The sequence below is a fragment of the Falco naumanni genome, chromosome 5 (assembly GCF_017639655.2).
Source record: "Falco naumanni isolate bFalNau1 chromosome 5, bFalNau1.pat, whole genome shotgun sequence".
Lineage (NCBI taxonomy): Eukaryota > Metazoa > Chordata > Aves > Falconiformes > Falconidae > Falco > Falco naumanni.
The window spans coordinates 12,602,563-12,620,631 of NC_054058.1; the positions used below are offsets into that span (position 1 = coordinate 12,602,563).

At 42.8% G+C, this 18,069-nt stretch overlaps 1 protein-coding gene across 11 annotated transcripts in view; it reads left to right on the forward strand.

Annotated features, from left to right (window-relative positions):
* Positions 1-308: 308 nt before the first annotated feature.
* DUSP16 (dual specificity phosphatase 16) overlaps positions 309-18,069 on the forward strand; it is a 70,234-nt gene continuing 52,473 nt past the window's right edge. For 4 of the 11 annotated variants that reach the window (XM_040596119.1, XM_040596128.1, XM_040596120.1 and 1 more), the window contains exon 1: positions 768-862. The gene's annotated coding sequence lies outside the window, so the exon portion shown is untranslated. Of the gene's footprint in view, positions 576-767; positions 863-1,516; positions 1,571-12,995; positions 13,015-15,546; positions 15,669-18,069 lie in introns of those variants that run through there. The other 7 variants (XM_040596122.1, XM_040596121.1, XM_040596131.1 and 4 more) reach the window with 7 other exon arrangements.

An 18,069-nucleotide genomic window follows, 5' to 3' on the forward strand; every position in this document is an offset into this window, starting at 1 on the left:
GACCTCATCCCAGCAGCTTGAAGTTTACTGACCAGCAAAAAAACTCTTTTTCTCTCGCTCGCTCCCCTCCTTGTGCCTGCCTGCTCTGCCCGTTTGTTTGTAATCGCTTGGGGCTTTCTGGGAGCCGAAAGCTTTAAAAAAACCCCAACAACCCCCCGCCCAAAACCTACCACATACAAAAAAAGCCTCAAAACCCAAAACTTTCTTCCCCCTCCCGAGCTTTTCAGTGCCCCCCCGCCCCCCCCATCCCCGTCCCCTTTTAATTTTCTCAAGCCATCTTGGGGGGGAAGGAAGGGGGAAGAAGGGGGGGAAGCGCCAAATGTTTCCTTCTTCTCCTCCTCTTCTCTCCCACCTTCATGCTTCCCCCTCCTAAAAAAAGAAACGAATATAGTTTTCATTCTTTACTTTTTTAGAAATTGCTGTTTTGTTTTGTTTTTTTTAAATTGAAGAATAAGGAAAAAGAGGCGCTTTCCCAGAGGCTGGAAGGAGACAAAGTTGTTTCAGGCGGCAGCGGCGAGGCTGGTGGCAACAACTTTTATCCCTGCCGAGGGGACAGAGAGGCAGGGGGTGACACAGTAAGTGCCGGGAGGAGCGCAGGGACCCCTGGCCCGGGGCCGCCCCGTGAAGCCGGCCCGGGAGGGGGGCGCGGGGCTGGGGGGGCCGCGGCGGGGCCGGGCCGGGCCGGGCTGGGCGGGGAGGGGGAGGAGGGAGGTGAGGGAGAGGCGGGCGGCGGGAGCCCTCCCTCCCTCCTTCCCTCCTCCCGCATGCCCTTCCCCGCCGCCCCCTCACCTCCGGAGGAGCGCGCCCGCAGCGGACAGGTCGCTGCCCCGGCCCGGGCAGGCTCCGGCCGCCTCCGCAGGTGGTAAGGACCGCGGGTGAGAGGGAGGGGGGTACGGTACCGGTACCGGCACCGGCGGGCCGCCCCGCGCTCCCCCTACCTGCTGCGGGGCGGCCGGCACCCAGCCGTCCGCGGTGCCTCCTGCCTCCTCCTCCTCGTCCCTTCCTTTCTCACCTCCCGATATCCACCTGCCTCTCTTGGGGGGTGGGGGGGCGCCCTGTGTGCGCGGGAGGGGGCAGCGCGCCGCCGGGGGATGAGCGGGAGCGCCCGGGCTCCAGCGCGCCCCGAAACCGTCTGCGGGGGATGCCTGGGGAGGCGGAGGACCAGCTTTGGCGTGCGCGCCTGCCTTGCTAAACTTAGTAAACAGTGCCGGCCCCGAGTAGGCTTCCCCCTGCTTAAAATGGGCGAGGATGCTTTAAAGCCCCGAAAGGCTCCCGGAGAAATGTTGGAAGTTTTGCCGTCAACTTGCAAGACGTTTAAATTGAGGCAGTTGACAAAATGGAGGGCTGTGCCGTGGAGTCCAGGAGTGAAGCAAATTGCAAATCGTTAACCTGGCGTTGCGCTCTCGCCAAGCCGAGCTGCGCGGCGGGCAGCGGGGGGCGGCCTGCCCGGTACCCGCGGCTGCCGTTATCCCGCCCCCCCCGCCGCAGCGGCGGCGGTGAGCAGGGAGCGCGCATCCCTGCGAGCCCGACAAGGTGTATGGGATGTGCCTGCTGCAAAGCCGGACCAATGGTGGGATTTTTCAGCGGCCAAAACCCATTTGGTGACATGTCAGATGGGAAGCTGGTTTGTTGTTGGGTTTTTTTTTTTTGGTGGTTGGTTGTTGTTTTTTTTGTTTTTTTTTTTTTTTTAGAAAAGAAAAGCCATGAGAATTTACTTGCTTTTATGGTCGTTTCAGCTGGTTGAAATAGAAAGTCGATCTTTTGGTTTTCCTTCGTGTGAAGGGTGTAGTCATGGCGAGTTGTATTGTCTGACTTATGACTAACTTTTTTTGTTCAAACATTCGGACTATACCCAGCAGAATAAACAGATCTGTGCTAATTTTGAAAGCTAAAAGCAGATTGAACTCTTTCTCCTAGGAGCAACTCCTAAGGATGTGTGTTGGGGTTCTTAAAAGAAAAAAAAAACCTACCAAAACCCCCAAATGGTTTTGTAATCCTTGCTTTGAGATTTATGCTATTCCTGGCAGCATGCGGTGAGGTAGATACAGAGTTTACAAAGTCACAACTGACCAAACGGGAGTTGGTTTGAGACTCTTGTGTTTTGAGAGGAGGTGGAAAAATAGTAAGTCTTAATTTCTTTTTATGGTCTTCATCCCACTGCCCATTGGAGATTGAGGCCTTCATCACAGTTGTTTATGTTGGTTGTCTGGGGGTTTCTATTTGAATGTGGAGCAAGTATGCAACAGGGGGGTGCACATGTATTTTTAGCTCTAATTTTGAATGACAAAAAGATACATAGAATAGTGATAGTCAAAAGTAAATCCTGCATTTACTGAGTATACTTATTAATATTTTTAGGAAGGAAGCTATAAAAAAATGTCTGAGGTGTAATAAACTCTGGTTATTATGCTTGTTTAATACAATAGTGCTTCAGTATATCCTAATACGCAATTTCAAAGTCTCTTTTTAAATGAACAAATAAGTAGAAGCAGCAGAGAAGGTGCCAGTTCCTGTGCTAATTAGAGGTGGTAGCGGCAAAATGCTGTATGGTTTAATAGAAAAGTCCAGAAAGCCCAACCAGGCATTTAAAAATGCAACTTGTTATATAAAGATACAAAAATACATTCCTGCTACTGAAGCTCTGGTTTTGTTAGCTACCTAAGCAGATATAAGGGAACAAAATCACACCAGAAAAACTTTTGTAGAAGAAAGTGAGCTCAATTTGTCTCTATTTCTGTAAAATGCACACTCTTCTTCCAGCAAAGGCAACTAGCCTGGTGCGGATGTTTGTTTTTAGCTAGAATAGCTTCAACTGTCCATAGGAACGGTATCGGCAGAAGCTGTGCAGGAATGTGTTAAATGGATTTCACTAGGAGCTCTGGCTCCTCTGGGGTCCATGCCAGCCCTTAGCCCGTGGGAGGAGTTGTGGTTGTATCTGCCATGTGCCTGTGCACCTTCCTTGGGTGCAAAATGACTGTGCCCTGGGAGTCCTGTGCCTCTATTCACAGCTAGCAGCTGGAGACAGAGTGAGCGAAGTCGTATGGAGTTACTAGAGAGTGGATGGCGGGACGGGCCAGCTGCTCTCCTGCCTTTAAGAGAGATTCATGTAAGCCTTAAGAAGCCCTCAGAGGGCAAGTTCAGACTCTTTTCTAGACCTCCGTAAAAAATGCCGAAAAAACAAATGAGCTATTGATTTCTGTTACTTGCGTTGGTCTTCATGTGAGCTCTGCTCCAGTGCGTTGTGCGGTAAGAGTTTGCTCAGTCACCTGTCTTTTCAAGGTTCAACACCTTAATCCCCAGACCTATTCAGGAATATTCACTATTTTCAAAATTCAGATCTTCTAAGAAATACAGTAAGCACAGTTGAAGCATTTTTTCCCTCAAGAAAAAATAGGCAGGGTGATAGTTTTCACTTTATAGTATGCCTGTTTAATTTTCTAGGACTTTTTTTTTTTCTTCTCTCCCCCCACCCCTTTCCGGTAAGAGCAGTCAGGAAAGCATCATGGATATTCTTCAAGTGCTGACAATCCTTAATAGCCAGATGGCGTAGAGTAGTTACTGTCAAAGGATGAGGTGTGGAAGGATTGGCACATCCCTTCCTTTTTCTTTTTTGGTTTTGTTTCACCCCTAGGAAAAAACATGGGTTTGGCCTGTGAATCCTTTGAATTTGTCTCTACAGATTTGTTGTTAAGCTGATCAAATGACTAAATGTTTCTTGCAATCTTGTATTATTCTGTGCATGGTTGTGTAATGGTACATCCAAGATTATTTAAGAAGAATTATCAAGAAGCTATTTTTCTGGGTAATAGGGAAGTAGCTGTGTCCCTGATGCATCAAATGGTATGTTCACTTTCCCTGCAGTTCCATAAGGATTGCTTCCAGATTTAGCATAGGATTTCTGTAGAATATTTTAAATATCAGTAACTACATATCATATCAATATCAGTAATATTTCTGTGATTTATTTGGTTTCCTCCTTCATAAACAAAGGGTAGCACGTCATGCTTTAGGCCTGTCAGTTGCATACGTGGCCTCTACTTTCTGCATGAATCAAAAGCCATAGGTGATGGGTGGCCTGGTGATGTGTATCAGGATGTCAGCCTGGATTAAAGCCAGTGATTAACTGAAGACTGGGAGTCATTTGCGTGAAGGTGAAACAAACACTGTAACTTCAGGCTACTTCCTAGTTGTTACTTGGGGGACCCTGTCCTCAGGGTTTTCTTTATCACTGGTACAATAGTATTACCATCCTGATGCCAAAGCTGATTGATATGAAACTGGCTCTGGAGCAAGGCTAGAGGCAGAGTGTTGCAGTGTTGCTGCCATCTGAAGATGGCTGTGGGAACAGGGAAGTTTGTATTGCCACTTCTCTCCTTAGTGGGACCTGGTCTTTAGATTGGTATTAGTTTGGCAGCTCTAAATAGGAAATTTCCTTTACAGTTACTCTGTAACTTCCCATAAAACCTGAAGGAAGCCATAAATACACATTAATGGTAAAGTTTGGCATCTTAACCTCAGGTTTTGCAAAGTTTTAATCTGAGCAGTTCTTGGTTTGCTTATGGATGGGGCCTGTTGGCAGCTGTCATGGTCTCCAGTGGAGATGATGTTGACCACCAGTGAATTACTATTCCTCAGCAATCAAAGAAAATCCATGTCTAGGGTTGTGTGTATGGAGGACGAGAGGGAAGATGGGCATGAGTTCAAGGCCTTGTGTTTCCTTTTGCTGCGCTGTGCGGTCAGCTGCTGAGCCAAGACTGACCTACTCGGAGTTGGCTGTGGGAAGGCTGGCAGCTTTCCATCTTGTGTGCCTATGAAATGCTCCAGCAGAGCCTAGGAAAGAGGGGAAAGAGTGTTGCCTCAGTGATGGGAGGTTTCTTGTGGGGCTACGGGGATGCAGAATCATCTCTCCTGCCATGGACCTTCCCAAGCTGCCATGCTGCTGGTTTTCTGTGCTTGCACTGTCCAAAGCTGTAACATTTATGCTGCATGAGTATATGAAAGTAACTGCTGAAACAAGGTCCTTCTTTGAGAGGCAGTCAGTTATCTCGGCTCTTTCTTGGTCACAATATGAGCCATAAGTGGCCAGTAACTTACACAGCTTCTCTTTACTGTGTTCTTGAAACTAATTTTGCCCTGTGTATTACAAGTTTTCAGCCTGTTTCTCAGAAACTAGGATCAGTTGCTTGCCCAGACCTCTTCAGGTAAATTGGTGGTCTCGTTTGGTTTCAGGCTTAAGTTATAAATTTATGTCAGTTCTTTAGCAAATAAAGATACGTAAATGGATGTGTGAAGAGGCTTCCATTAGTTGAGGATAAATGTATTTTTTTGTCCTCTGTAAGATCTTTCCAGGTGCCATCCAGAGTGATAGTCTGCTAAAAAATTTTCTTCATAAAATCATAACTGTGTTCCATTATATTAGTTTGGCAGAAAACTATGACACAGAAAGCTGTGATATTGAGACTAAAACAATGTTAGTAGTTTTCATTGTGCTTCACTTAATTTTGCTTTACTGTAATAATCTATTAATTGAGCCTGTTTGTTGAGTAAATGATAGATCAGTGGCTTGTACAAATACTCTCCTTTTAGACATCCTTACCTGTTTGTCTAATGTTTTTTGTATTACTGAAGGTGTTGTAGTAGACAAAAAGATGGGTCTGAGTGTGTAATGTAGCAACATGGGAATGAGAAATTTACAGAGAGCATAAAACAAGGAGGACAACAGAGGCTAATTGTATGAAATGCCTTTTATGCACACGTTCTTGAGTTTGAATAACTAGTATGTATTCAGCCTGCTGGATTAGAAGGCTTTGGCTCTGCATGTGTAGCATAGATGTTGCTCTCAAAGTAGGAAAGCATCTCCCCCTGCTCCCCCCCACAGTATTCTGCAGTTCCGGATATAATTGATATGGTACTACGTTCTGCTCCTACTGAACCAGTAGTAAATCATGTTTAAAGGCTGAATAATTCATAATGTTAGGGATATAAACACCACACTTTTAATAGCCTGAGTGTTGTTTTTACTTCTTGATTGCTAGGTGTAAGAATCATTCACTCCAAACTTTAAAGACTCAAATCCCGTGTCAGGACTTGGGTTTCTACCTGCAAGATGGTGCTTGCAGGGGAGTGACTTTCTCAATAGTGCATATTTCACTAAGTTTATACAGTCGCTTCAAGCATGGAAGCCATACATCTGAATAGCAACTTCAAATACATGCAAAGAGTCTGAACGCTTCAGAGGGCTTCTCTCAGTATACAGTCCCGCTACTGAAACAAGCCTTAATTTCAAAGGTGGGTCTTAAGCACCAAGAACATTTGCCTGAAGAACAGGTGTGAGATTGCTTTCCACTCATTGTATTAATGCTATCTGGAATAAGTGTAGCACCTCTCTTTTATACAGTTCCCACAAGTATTTTGTTACAGGTGGGAACCTGCTTAGGTGCTGGGATTTCATTCCTTCTTTCTTTACAAATTATGCTTGGGACTCGTTGTTTCCTCTTGCTTTCCAGCTCTGCTGTCCCTGACTGTTTCATGGAAGTCTGTTCAGACTCTGGTAGACTGGGAGGGAAGAGAGCTGGAGGGGGAAGAGACTTTCTGTTACACGTCTCTCTTCCAACCCCATCATACTCAGAAGTGCCTTTCTAAAATAGTATTTAGATAGGAGCCTCTTTACTAGGAACACCTGGGGAGAAAACAGAATAAACTTCATCTTGAAATCAGCATCTTCAGCAAAGCTTCATAATGCTTTGCCAGTTTTTAAACAAGGACAAAGAACATTCCAGCAAAAAAGTACAGCAGTAATCTTAGTGCATTGGGTTGCCATGTTATTAGGTCAAAATAAGTCTGAAATTACATGCTGGATTGAATTCGGATTAGCAGAAAGCAAATGGTGTCACCATTTAGTAGGGCTCCCACTGTCTATCCCAAGACCCTGGGTACAAGGCAGGTGTGCTCCAGCCTGAGGCTGGGCTGTGAACATTTCTCTTCCTGTAGTCTGTCTGGAGTTTTGTGTTGATGGCCAGTGGCTTCTGATAGCAAGAGAACCGGTACCACCTTCCCCTTTCTCCCGGGCTGCTACTGTGTCATTTCAATTTCCTGAAAGCTCTCGAGTTTTACACAGCAAGTGCTCTGAAGCCTTACTGAAGAGGGGTAATCAACAGTGACTGGTCTGTAGGTTCATAGTCCCGTATCTCAGGAAGACATGGCAGCTGAAGGGAAATGGGCGCTATCTTTATGAGAGCTGGCAAATGCCATGTTCTTTTAGCTAGTAGGAGACTTATTTAGGGCATACCTAGACAAACTAATAAAGCTGTTTGTAATTTCCTCTGCTACCTTGTTTGTTGCTCATCATCTCCCTTTTTTCTTTCGGTTTGTGGTTTTTCTTGCTTGTAACTTTTCATCTGAATATATATGATGATGTATTTTTCCTGGTCAGTGGAGTGAGTTCGCTTGTCCAGCAGGTGAAAATCCCTGACTTCTCATGGTTGACATGTTGTGAGCATGTTGTCAGCTACTCAGTCCTCTGTTCTGCTTGTTAGGTGATCCACATTTGGATACCATCCAGCTGACAAAGCTTGTTTCCTTATTGTGGCTCACTTCACCTGTCTGCTCTAATTTCCAGGTAGACCCATTTGAAGATGCCTGAAAAATCTGTTTATCCAGCACGGACTTGAATGTATGAGTAGCCCATTTGTTGCCTGTTTCCTCTCAAAATATTACTGAAAGAGTTAACTCCTTCAAGCATAAAATGGGTGAAAAAGAATAGCAACACAAGTGTAAATCTCCAAGATACTAGTCAAGAAAGTGTAAAAATTCTAATACTAATGCTGCCATTGCACATTTTTCCAAGATGCGCTTCCCAGGAAGAGACCCACATCCTTCTGCCCCCTCAAATTTACAGGAATCCAATCTTTTTCTCCAACTGAGGCTTGCATGACTTGCCAAATCTCCTGCAGGTGTGACCTGTTCTGGAAAGAGGAAATACGTAGTGTCTTTTTTCCCCCTTGCTGCCTCATGTATGGTTAAACCTATAGAAAGCTGTGGAGGAAGCTCAAGCATGCTGTTCCTCTGACAGCCTTCTGCAAATACAAGCTATTAATGACCATTGCCTTTCATGGGCAAAAACAGTACTGGCAATGCCTTTGTGCACTTTATTTAATGGCGTAACAAGCAAGCACATTAGCTATTTTTATTCAAATGTCCAGACATAAGCCAGTATGGCAAAGTGGCTATGAAATGTCTGCATAGCTAAGTGAAAATACAGCTGCTGTTTAACACTAAATCTTTTCCTTTTAGTTGCAGGATTTTGAGAGGGTTCAACCAGTGATCATCTAATGGTTCTTATTGAGCTGCAGTGAGGATTTTCAAGATTTTGCATTAAAATAGGCAGAATGTTCTTTTCAGTCACTGACTTTGTGTACTGTTTCAGTCAATGATAAGGAGGTAATGCAGCAGGAGAGGTGGGTGGGTGGGGGGACTGATCCAGGTAAAAGGTTCAGGTCTTGTCTTTTTCGGGAAACTTTAGGATTATCAGTTTGTATGTGCTGCTTAGTGACAGGCACACAAAAAAGGCTGAATGCAGTGGCACTATTAACAAATGCTAGCTTAAGGAGACGCAGTGTTTGTTTTGGGAATTTTTAAAGTCTGCCAAGTCCTTCAATGGTGGCTTTTCCTCTTATTTTCTTTTTTTTTTTTTCCTTTCCCTCTTTTCCTTGAAGAGGCTGTCTACCTTGGCAGAAAAATGGCTTTTATGGCTTGATGAATAATTTAAAAAAAAATAATTCAAGATGGTGTTGATGATTTAAGTCTTTATGGATTAACTTGGGAGGGATGTTGAGCATTTAACTCTGTGTGTGTGTACATGCTCAGCTGTGGTGGCTTGACCCTGGCTGTATGTCAGGTGCCCACCAAAGCTGCTCTATCACCCCTCCTCAACGGGACAGGGGAGGGAAAATGTAACAAAAGGCTTATGGGTCGAGATAAGGAGAGGGGGAGAAATTACCATCACGGGCAAAACAGACTTGGGGAAATAAGCTTAATTTATTACCAATCAAATTGGAGTAGGATAATCAGAAATAGAATAATGAGGAATGAGAAATAGAAACTAAAGCCTAAACCACCTTCCCTCCACCCCTCCCTTGTTCCTCGGCTTAACTTCACTCCCAGTTTCTCTACCTCATCCCCCAAGTGGCGCAGGCGGACAGGGAATGGGGTTACAGTCAGTTCATCACACGCGGTTTCTGCTGCTCCTTCCTCCTCACACTTTTCCCCTGCTCCAGCGTGGGGTCCCTCCCATGGCAGACAGTCCTCCATGAACTTTTCCAATATGAGTCCTTCCCACAGGCCACAGTTCTCCATGAACTGCTTCAGTGTCAGTCCTTTCCATGGGGCGCAATCCTTCAGGAGCAGACTGCTCTAGCATGGGTTCCCCGTGGGGTCACAAGTTCTGCCAGCAAACTTGCTCCAGCATGGGCTTCCCACTGGGTCACAGCCTCTTTCAGATGCATCTGCTTGCTCCGGTGTGGAGTCCCTCATGGGCTGCAGGTGGATATCTTCTCCACCGTGGACCTCCATGGGCTGCAGAGGCACAGCCAGCCTCACCATGGTTTTCACCATGGGCTGCAGAGGAATCTCTGCTCTTGTGCTTGGAGCACCTCCTGCACTGACCCGGGTGGCTGCAGAGTTTTTGCTCTCACATGTTCTCACTCCTCTCTGCTGCTGCAAATGTTGTGCAGATTTCCGCGCCCCCCCCCCCCCCCTCTTAAATATGTTCTCTCCAGGGTGCTACCGCCATTGCTGATGGGCTCAGCTTTGTCCAGTGCTGGGTCCATCTTGGAGCTGGCTGGCATTGGCTCTGTCTGACATGGGGGAAGCTTCTAGCAGCTTTTCACAGAAGCACCCCTGTAGCTCCCCCCTGCTGCCAAAACATTGCACGCAAACCCACAAAATCCCAAAACTTTAAAAATATGATAGAGGTCTGAAGGAAAAAAAAATTAACCCCCCTACTTAATATTATGCCTGGAACATGCCTGATATTGGAGTAGGTATCCAGTAGTAGCACATTTTTATGTATCTTTGCTTAACTAAATTACAAAGGACACTTAGAAAAATCTTCCTGTTACATCCACCAAAGTAAGGCGTTTCTACTGGGTGCTTAATGTTTGTCCCAACTGGTGATACTGCTTTTCAGTACAGTCAAACTATTCTTACTTAGCTGTTTATCACTTATTTAGCTGTTTTTTTCTGTTTATGTTGGCAAAGTGAGGATCTACAACTGTAACTTCCTCCTTGAAAGGTCTCTTCCTTTCAAATGTCAATTGTTATACATCAAAGCACAGCTGGACAAGTCTACCTATTGGTAGAAAATAGCATTACTTTTTTTTGGATAGGTGGAATGGGTTAGGCATCAAGTAAGTCAGCTGCTTTCAGACATGATGAAGGTAAATTAATTAAACTACCAACATATAACCACACCTTTCAGCTTCTCCACCAGCAGTAAAATAGACTTCCTTGAATTCAGAATTCTGCAGAATTTGTTCTGATTTATGTTTAAATGGTTAACTTGAAATGCAGCACTATCTCCTGATGTCTGTGGACAGAGCTGTGATCCTTCTGCTTTTACTCAAAATGGGGTTAAATTGAAATACAGTGGAAAAATATTTAGGCTTATCACTTTCTGGAGCTGAAGTTTCAAATGGTATTTCGAGTTTCAAAAGTTGTGTGGTATGAGGGTCAACTTCTGTCATTGTGAAAATACTAGAAAAGGGAGACGTACGTAAGGAGCAGAACTGGAGAGAGAGAAAGAACAGGGAATAACGAAGAAGAAGAGGTATTGATCAGATGTTGGAAAAATATACCTGTATGAGCTAAACAAAGGGGAAAAAGAAGAAGAAAGTAGAGTCAACAGACACAAAAAATATTTTAAAAAAGGAATAAAGAAGTTCTGCATTAGTTGTGCATAAAAATGAGCCTTCTAAATCACAGAAAACATAGTTCTAATGTGACAACAGGATAAAATTGTTCCACTTTGGCTAGTAATACTAAGCTTGTAGTAGTAGATAACGAAGGAGTTATTTCCTGTGCATATGAGGAAAAGCCATTTGACAAGCTCTCTAAATGAAGTCTAACGACAAGTTGTAGGAAGTACAGGGAAAAGGTGTACCTTCCAGTAGGTTCATAGTAGTAAGTACTACTTGTGCATCTAGAAAATATCTTCTGAAGACTGTTAAACATTAATGTGTTGTGTGTTTTGCCTTTCTGAATCTGTATTTTGGTTTATAATTCATGTAAGTGAAGATACCTATTAAAAACTAGAAATGCTGTATTGAAACATGCAGTGCTGTTGAGAGAATAATATTGTGTGGGTTTGTGTATTTGATTTTTATCGCTAGGCATTTGCAAATATTTAAGAATGAGTTAATTTCAAAACATTGCACTATAGGCCATATCTTCATGTTGGAAATTTGTAAGGTTCAGAGACTTAAGCTTCAAACAGCATGCTTCTGAGTACACGTATGTCTTCCAGTGCAACTGAAGTGGTGGGAAGGAGGGGGGTAAATGATCTGTCTAAATACTTCTGTGTTGTGAGTTGCTATTTTTCTTCATGGTATTAGTAATTTATTGATGGCTTTTTTAAAATCGGCTATATAAGTAGTTATTCTAGATGAAAGAGAAGCTTTTATTTTGATTTTTTTTTTAAGTTGGCAAATTTTGTGTTTGCTTCTAGAGTATGCCCTGTTCAAGAGGCTGATGTCCTCTAACTACGTTGCAGGTACAAATGTAGTAGCTTCCCCAGGCTCTTGCTGTTTGTCTTCTTACATTTTTGGGTTACGTTATATGCTGCTCTTGGTGTGAGTGCTTTGTAAGTACAACTAGTCAGTACCACAAGGAGCTTTAACCTAAGTACACAAAGAAGAACAGTAGTCTAAAGGCTATTGACAAAGTGTCTTTTTCCAGCTGTGCTAGTAGAAAAGGTTACGAGTCCAGCTGCTTGACACAGCCCCTCTGCCTCTAGCTGCTGCCCTAACTCTGCTGCTTAGAGTAGTTTTTATGACTGTTCATCCTTCGCTTCAGGTCAAGCCAGAGAATGAACTCACAAGTAGCCTATTCTGCTGTTTGAGCTAACCTGTTTGTGTTTGAAGCAGACCAGAAATCCCTTATGCTGTTTGCTCCGTAAGCTCTAGGTGGTTGTTTGCTCCGTGCCAACCTTACATTACCTGCCTTTTTGACACACAGACAAACCTCAGAAGTAAGATATTCTATAGACTATCCTCTCCTTTCTTCTGCATTCTGCCCAACTTGCTATTACCCTTGTCCAAAAGAAACAGGTTCATTAGCAGTAAAAATGAAACGGGAAAACATTAGTGTGGATTCACTGAAACTGGTAGAGCACTCTCAAGTTAGTACAACGTAGCGTACATTTCTATGACAGGTAACGCCAAATGCTCACAAGTACTGTGCTTCTTTTCTTGTCTTCCCAGCCACCATCACTGCAAAGTCACTCCTTTAATGGCTCTGAAGATCCCACAGTGAGCTAGAGCCAGGAACCAGAAATGGCTGAAAATTGTTTGGATGTGGTTTATTTATGTGTTTGTTTATTCAGCTTGTTTGTACGGTTAGTTTGTGACTGATTTAGCAATTTGAGTCGGCTCACTGAATTAACATGTGAGCTGGCTTGAGGGACATGGTCGGTGTCTGGTAGCCCTGACCTAGTTTGTTTTAGGCTGGTGTGGAGCGTACCCCTCAGGCTGCCCTGCTGGTTGGGTGCTTGCTGTGTGTGAAGCTCTGAAACAGCAGTTCTTGGAGAAGCCAGAAGTATGGTGGGCTCTGCCTCCTGTTCACATGTCTGCCTGTTGAGGGGGTAGGAATGAGCTTCGTGGTATAGTAGCCAGGCATGTGGCAGCAAAAGAATTCCCTCTTGTTCCAGAGACCTGTCTTTTGCCCTTGTTTGGGGGTTTCCTATGCACTTGACCCACAAGCCAAGTCTTGAGTTGGAGTTGCCTGTGTCCTTCAGTGCAGGTAAGCCTGTTTTTTCCATCGTTTTCCAGATGAAGGGAATCACTGAAACTCAGAGGAACTCCTTTTCAAGTTCATCTTCTGCAGAGGCAGCAAGAAGTATATTCATTATGTGGATTTATCCACTGGACACTAAGGCTGGAACCATCAATTCAAGCTAAAAAATTGCTTGCTACTTTGTTTGCTGCTGTGTATTCACATTGGGCTCGCCTTGGCTTCCCAGAGCTCCAGGAGCTTTGTGCTCCATTGGAAGCTGTTGGTTGTCTGTCACCTGACAAGTTTAGAGCTTGAGTTCTGTCAGGATGCTTTTTCTTTTAAACAGTGGCAGGACATATACATAGTGCGTGTGTGTTTGTGTTTTTCTATACATACACCCACGCAGAAACTATGTTATCTATAAATACATGAACATACACGTGTGTATATATACATGCATACCCTGTCCAAAGCAGCTTACATCTTATAATGCTTTCATTCAAAGTGATTTCTTAATGTATTATATGATAAGAAAAGCAATTAATTAGCAAAGTAAAACAGCCTTGCAGATAAGCCTTCTTGAGCTCTGTCGAAGTATAATGAATTGAGAAGATCTGAGTACCTGGTCTTCATGGAACACTTTGTATGTAGTTTTAGTGGTTATCACTATCTGAAGTAAGCAGATAAATTTTGTGCATTTGGTAGCTTATGGTGTATCTGTTTGAATATACCTGTGATTTCTGATCATTACTTGGTCTTTCAAAGGAAATTGAAATGAAAACCTCATCTCTTTCTAATGAAAGCTTGGAAGCATTTATTTTATATCTTATTTGGTAAAATGAAAAATCTCTGTTCTGCTTTGAGAATGGATGACAAGTAATGTCTATTTATTTTTCTACCCTGTCTGATTTTTTTCCCCCTTTTCTGCTTATATTTATTTAAATGATACTAGTGCCTTCAGAGTTGTCAAATGAAACTCTCATTTTCCTTGCTTGTTAATTGCTTGTGTCATCTCTGCCCGCTGCTCTGGGGGAGGTGTTGATTAAACCTACAGCTCAATTTAGTACTCACATTCCTCTTCAGCAGGTGTTTCTGACTTGTTTTTAATCATAACACTGGTCTTTTGTACACTTTCAATCTCAAAATGATTTGGGTTTTTGGAGCGTTCTTTACATTTAATTTGAGTAATTAGTATGCTGATACCAGCATCATCTTCTTGGGGTGCTGCCTAGAGTAAAAGGGTTCTGCTGGTTCAGCTGGAGCTCTGCAGAGCTCCTGTTGCTTGCTGTATGGCTGCTTGCAATGTCATCCACACTGGAAGAGGTAGTGTTGGAGGAGATCGTGTATAGGGCAGATGGGAATCCAGAGCATCCTGCTGATGAAATTGCTGTCCCTACATCATGTCAGTGCTAGTCTTGTTACTGGTGGCATTCTGTTACCTGAGGGCTTTTGTCATTTAAGGAAGAGACTTTTTTTTTTTTTTTTTCTTCTATTTTCCCCCTCCCCAGACCATGCAGACTGAGTTCTGCTGACTTGTGTCAAATTTGCATGTGGGTTTGTGCAAACAAGTCAACTCAAGTAGCCTGTCTGTTGACACAGGTCTGCCATTCAGGTGCAAAGCTAAAGAATAAACCTAAAAATTAGTTAATTTCCAGTAACTTTGTCCAATATTGTTTCTATCAATAGAGACATCAATTTGTCTCCCCCCCCGAATGTTTTTTCCATCTTCTCAATGGTGGAGTCTGTGCATGTGGTTGTAAATACTATAATACTATGTTTATCTTAAATTTTAGATTCTTTGGAATTTCTTGTTATAAACTACAAAATGGACTTTCTAGTAAATCTACATAAAGTTCCTTGAAAAAATTGAGTTGACATCCTCAAAGACGCATGGGCAAATATATAGTGGTGGGTTTGGGTCATGGAGAAGGGTTGTTTGACATCCTCCCTCATTTCTTGCCTTATGCTCCTTTATGTCTATTGTCAGGTCTGCCAGAGGTTCTGGGTGGAAAATTTTAAATAAGTTTTTCTAGTACTGAAGTTCACTGATCTTTGCTTTTTTGTAGTGGTTTTTTCCCTCTTTTTCTGTCCCCTATGGCGTGTTTTACAAACACTTTGTACCTATGCTAGAATAGCTGGCTTTAATGAGCATTACGTATTTCTGTTTTCTGCTCAGCCCTTGCATTCTTTAATTCCCTCATAAATCTTGAAGACATAGTGCCTTACTGTTAGTTATTTTTTTTTTCTTTTCTTCTTTTGATATGTCAGTCCTTACAGTAGATCATCTTAGTCCATCTCGAACTTATCTTTTGCCAGTATCCTGTGTGTGGGAGGCTCTTGCAAAGAAACCTATTTTTGCTTTCTCAGCTATTATTATCTAGTTGCTAGTATCAAATTTAATTACACCCTTCCATTTTTGTGTGCCAGGACTTACGATTTTTATTATTGTTTTGATACTTTTTCCAATTTGATACTCTTTGCTCTTCTAAAGCTTTTTTTTTTTTTTTTTTTTTTCTCCTGTCTGCTGTCACTTATGCTGCTTTCTGTTTCTTTACCCAGGCTTGGATTCACATTTTTCTGGGATATGCTCATTTGGCCTGTGTAACCTCATGAAAATGTTGCCATTTGAACATAATGACTCTTTTCTTCCCTGGCTTCCTGTTCCCTTTCCTTGTGAAGTGGTATGTATACCTTCCGCAACTTTCAGACTCAGCTGGGAGCTAAACACGCAGCTTTTAATTTCCTCTCTCTTCTTGAATTGAGGATCTTGTGGACCGGTGTTGTTTTCATCACCACTTCTGAAACATAACGGCGTGGTACTAGTTTTGGTAGGATTCCTTCCATGAGTGTGATGAACTCGTTTGTGTTGTGGCCATTGTCATTTAGCAGTGAGCTAATGCAAACAGAGAACTGGCTTGCTGACAGCACTAAGCTCACTCAAGTGAGGAGCAGATGAAAAGCTTAGTTTCTTATTTCCAGGTAAAGAACAAGCACGGAATGGGAAATATCCCATGGCATGTCCTGCTGTGGTTCAAAGGCTAAATTCAAATGTAGATTCTCCTTCAAATTAAATTCCTCTTGTGTTTGGCATCGTATTCCCCTTTCTTCTCTAAACAGAACTGACTTTCCCCCCTCTTCCACAGTAACTGTGTGATTCCTTGTTTAGTTTGCAAGAGCTCTGATGTTTTCCTGAATTAAAGATGCCAGTGTTTTAATGATTTCTTTCTCCTTCCTGTAATTGCTCCCCTCCTCCCAACACCCACATACAGACTGTTTTGGGGGTTTATTTGTTTTTATTTTCCCCTAGGAAAAGACTTTTCCTCATCACTCTTCATGGCAACTTGTGGTTCCTCATATACAAGGTGCTTCAGTTGACTTCAGATGTAATGCCAGTGCCATTTTACCAACTGAAGGAGTAAGGAAGGCTGGACCGATAGTATAGTGTGCTCTCTGCTTCGGTAACAGCTGTCTTCCCTTCATATGGGAGTGTGATTCTCTAAATTCCTTCCTGATAGGTTTCCATTTTGAAATACATTCTGTCTAGAATGACATGGCATATCTGCAAGCATAAAATTGTTATGAAACACTAAGCACAGAGAACTTGTTATCAAAATACTTGTTCCTTCATTTTTTTTGGTTAAGGTCACTGTTGTGAAATGGAATGATTAAGAAGTATTACTCCAGAAATAGAGAAAAGGTATTGGTGATTGCATCTTTTTTCTGCAAAAACCAGTGCTGTCTTGAGACCCAGTTACTCAAAACCAAGTTGTAATGAAAATATACTAAAATCTTCAGCTTTAGCTTGGTTGTATCAAATACTTGGTAGAACTCCAAAGTGGTAAATAATTCAGTTATTTTCTTTTTGGAGTCCTAATCTTGTTTGCTTTGGCATCTAAAACCAAAGTCGCAGCTTATTTTTACTTAATACACACTTTTTTTAGAGTATCCCTTCCATGCAGTAATGCAGATATTTATTACAGAACTCAGGAGGCCGTTCACAGACCATGGACTGTGCTGTGTTCGGTGGTCCCAGAGGCGGAGAGGTGTGTTGTTCACCTAGGCAATTCTGGTTGGCATAATCATCTTAGTACTGATGCCAAAGTCCTTGTAGACTTTGTGGCAAAGTAGTGAGGTGTTGAGGCAGTGTTTGGAAGGAGTGTGAGATAGGTGAGGGTCTCATGCTCTCTCCTATGGTTTAAGAAGAAAATAAAGATGGATCTGGTCAAAGGAGCAGGTCTGGAAAAGTACATTTGCTGCAGTGTTCTGCGTAGGTGTGAGCAGCATAGTCAGGGCCAAAGGAAATGCTACTGTGCTACCAGCTAAAAGACATCATGTACCTAGGTGAGTGTTTTTCATCCATCTATGTTGTTTAAATTCTCTTAATATCAAGTGGAAAAATGGGCAGGGTACAACTCTAGCTTCTCTGCGGAGAAATCCTTCATGGGATGAAGTAAGTTGACGGGAAGGGGGAGTGCAAAAGGGGCCCCTCTTGGCTGTAGCAGATTTTTTAGTTCCTTCAGGAGGGTACTAGAAATTACTTAAACATGCAATGACTTGATTTGTAGGTGAAGCCATTAGCTTGTGATGCATTTTTCTAGATTGGCCATCAGTTAATTGTGTTTTCTTTCTGTCACTTTTTATTGCAATGTGTGGTGGTTAAAATTCAGAAGAAAGCGTAGTAACATCGTAAGTTGCATGTCTTTTCTATTACTTCTGTTAACAGCAAGAATTTATTTTTGTTGATGGCTGCTAACAGTTGGCATGCATAAGATGACATCTTTGAAGTAAGTCTTCAGCAAACAAAACCACCTTTCTTCTGTAACTTCTGGTGTTAATTCCTGTCTTTCTGCTTTTTCTCTTGAGACTGTGTTACAAGCAGTGGTTGTTTCTTTCATGTATGATTAGGTTTGCTGTGGAGGTTTTAACACAGCTAAGTTTTAAGACAGCAGTCTAAGACCAGGTTAGGTGTCAAAGTGATGGGTTTACACATGGTGGTTCCTGACCATCCCCAAAACATAGTTCATGTAGACTTGTTTCTGATCCAGCAGGACATATCCCTTTGACCACCGTTGTTACTGTGTT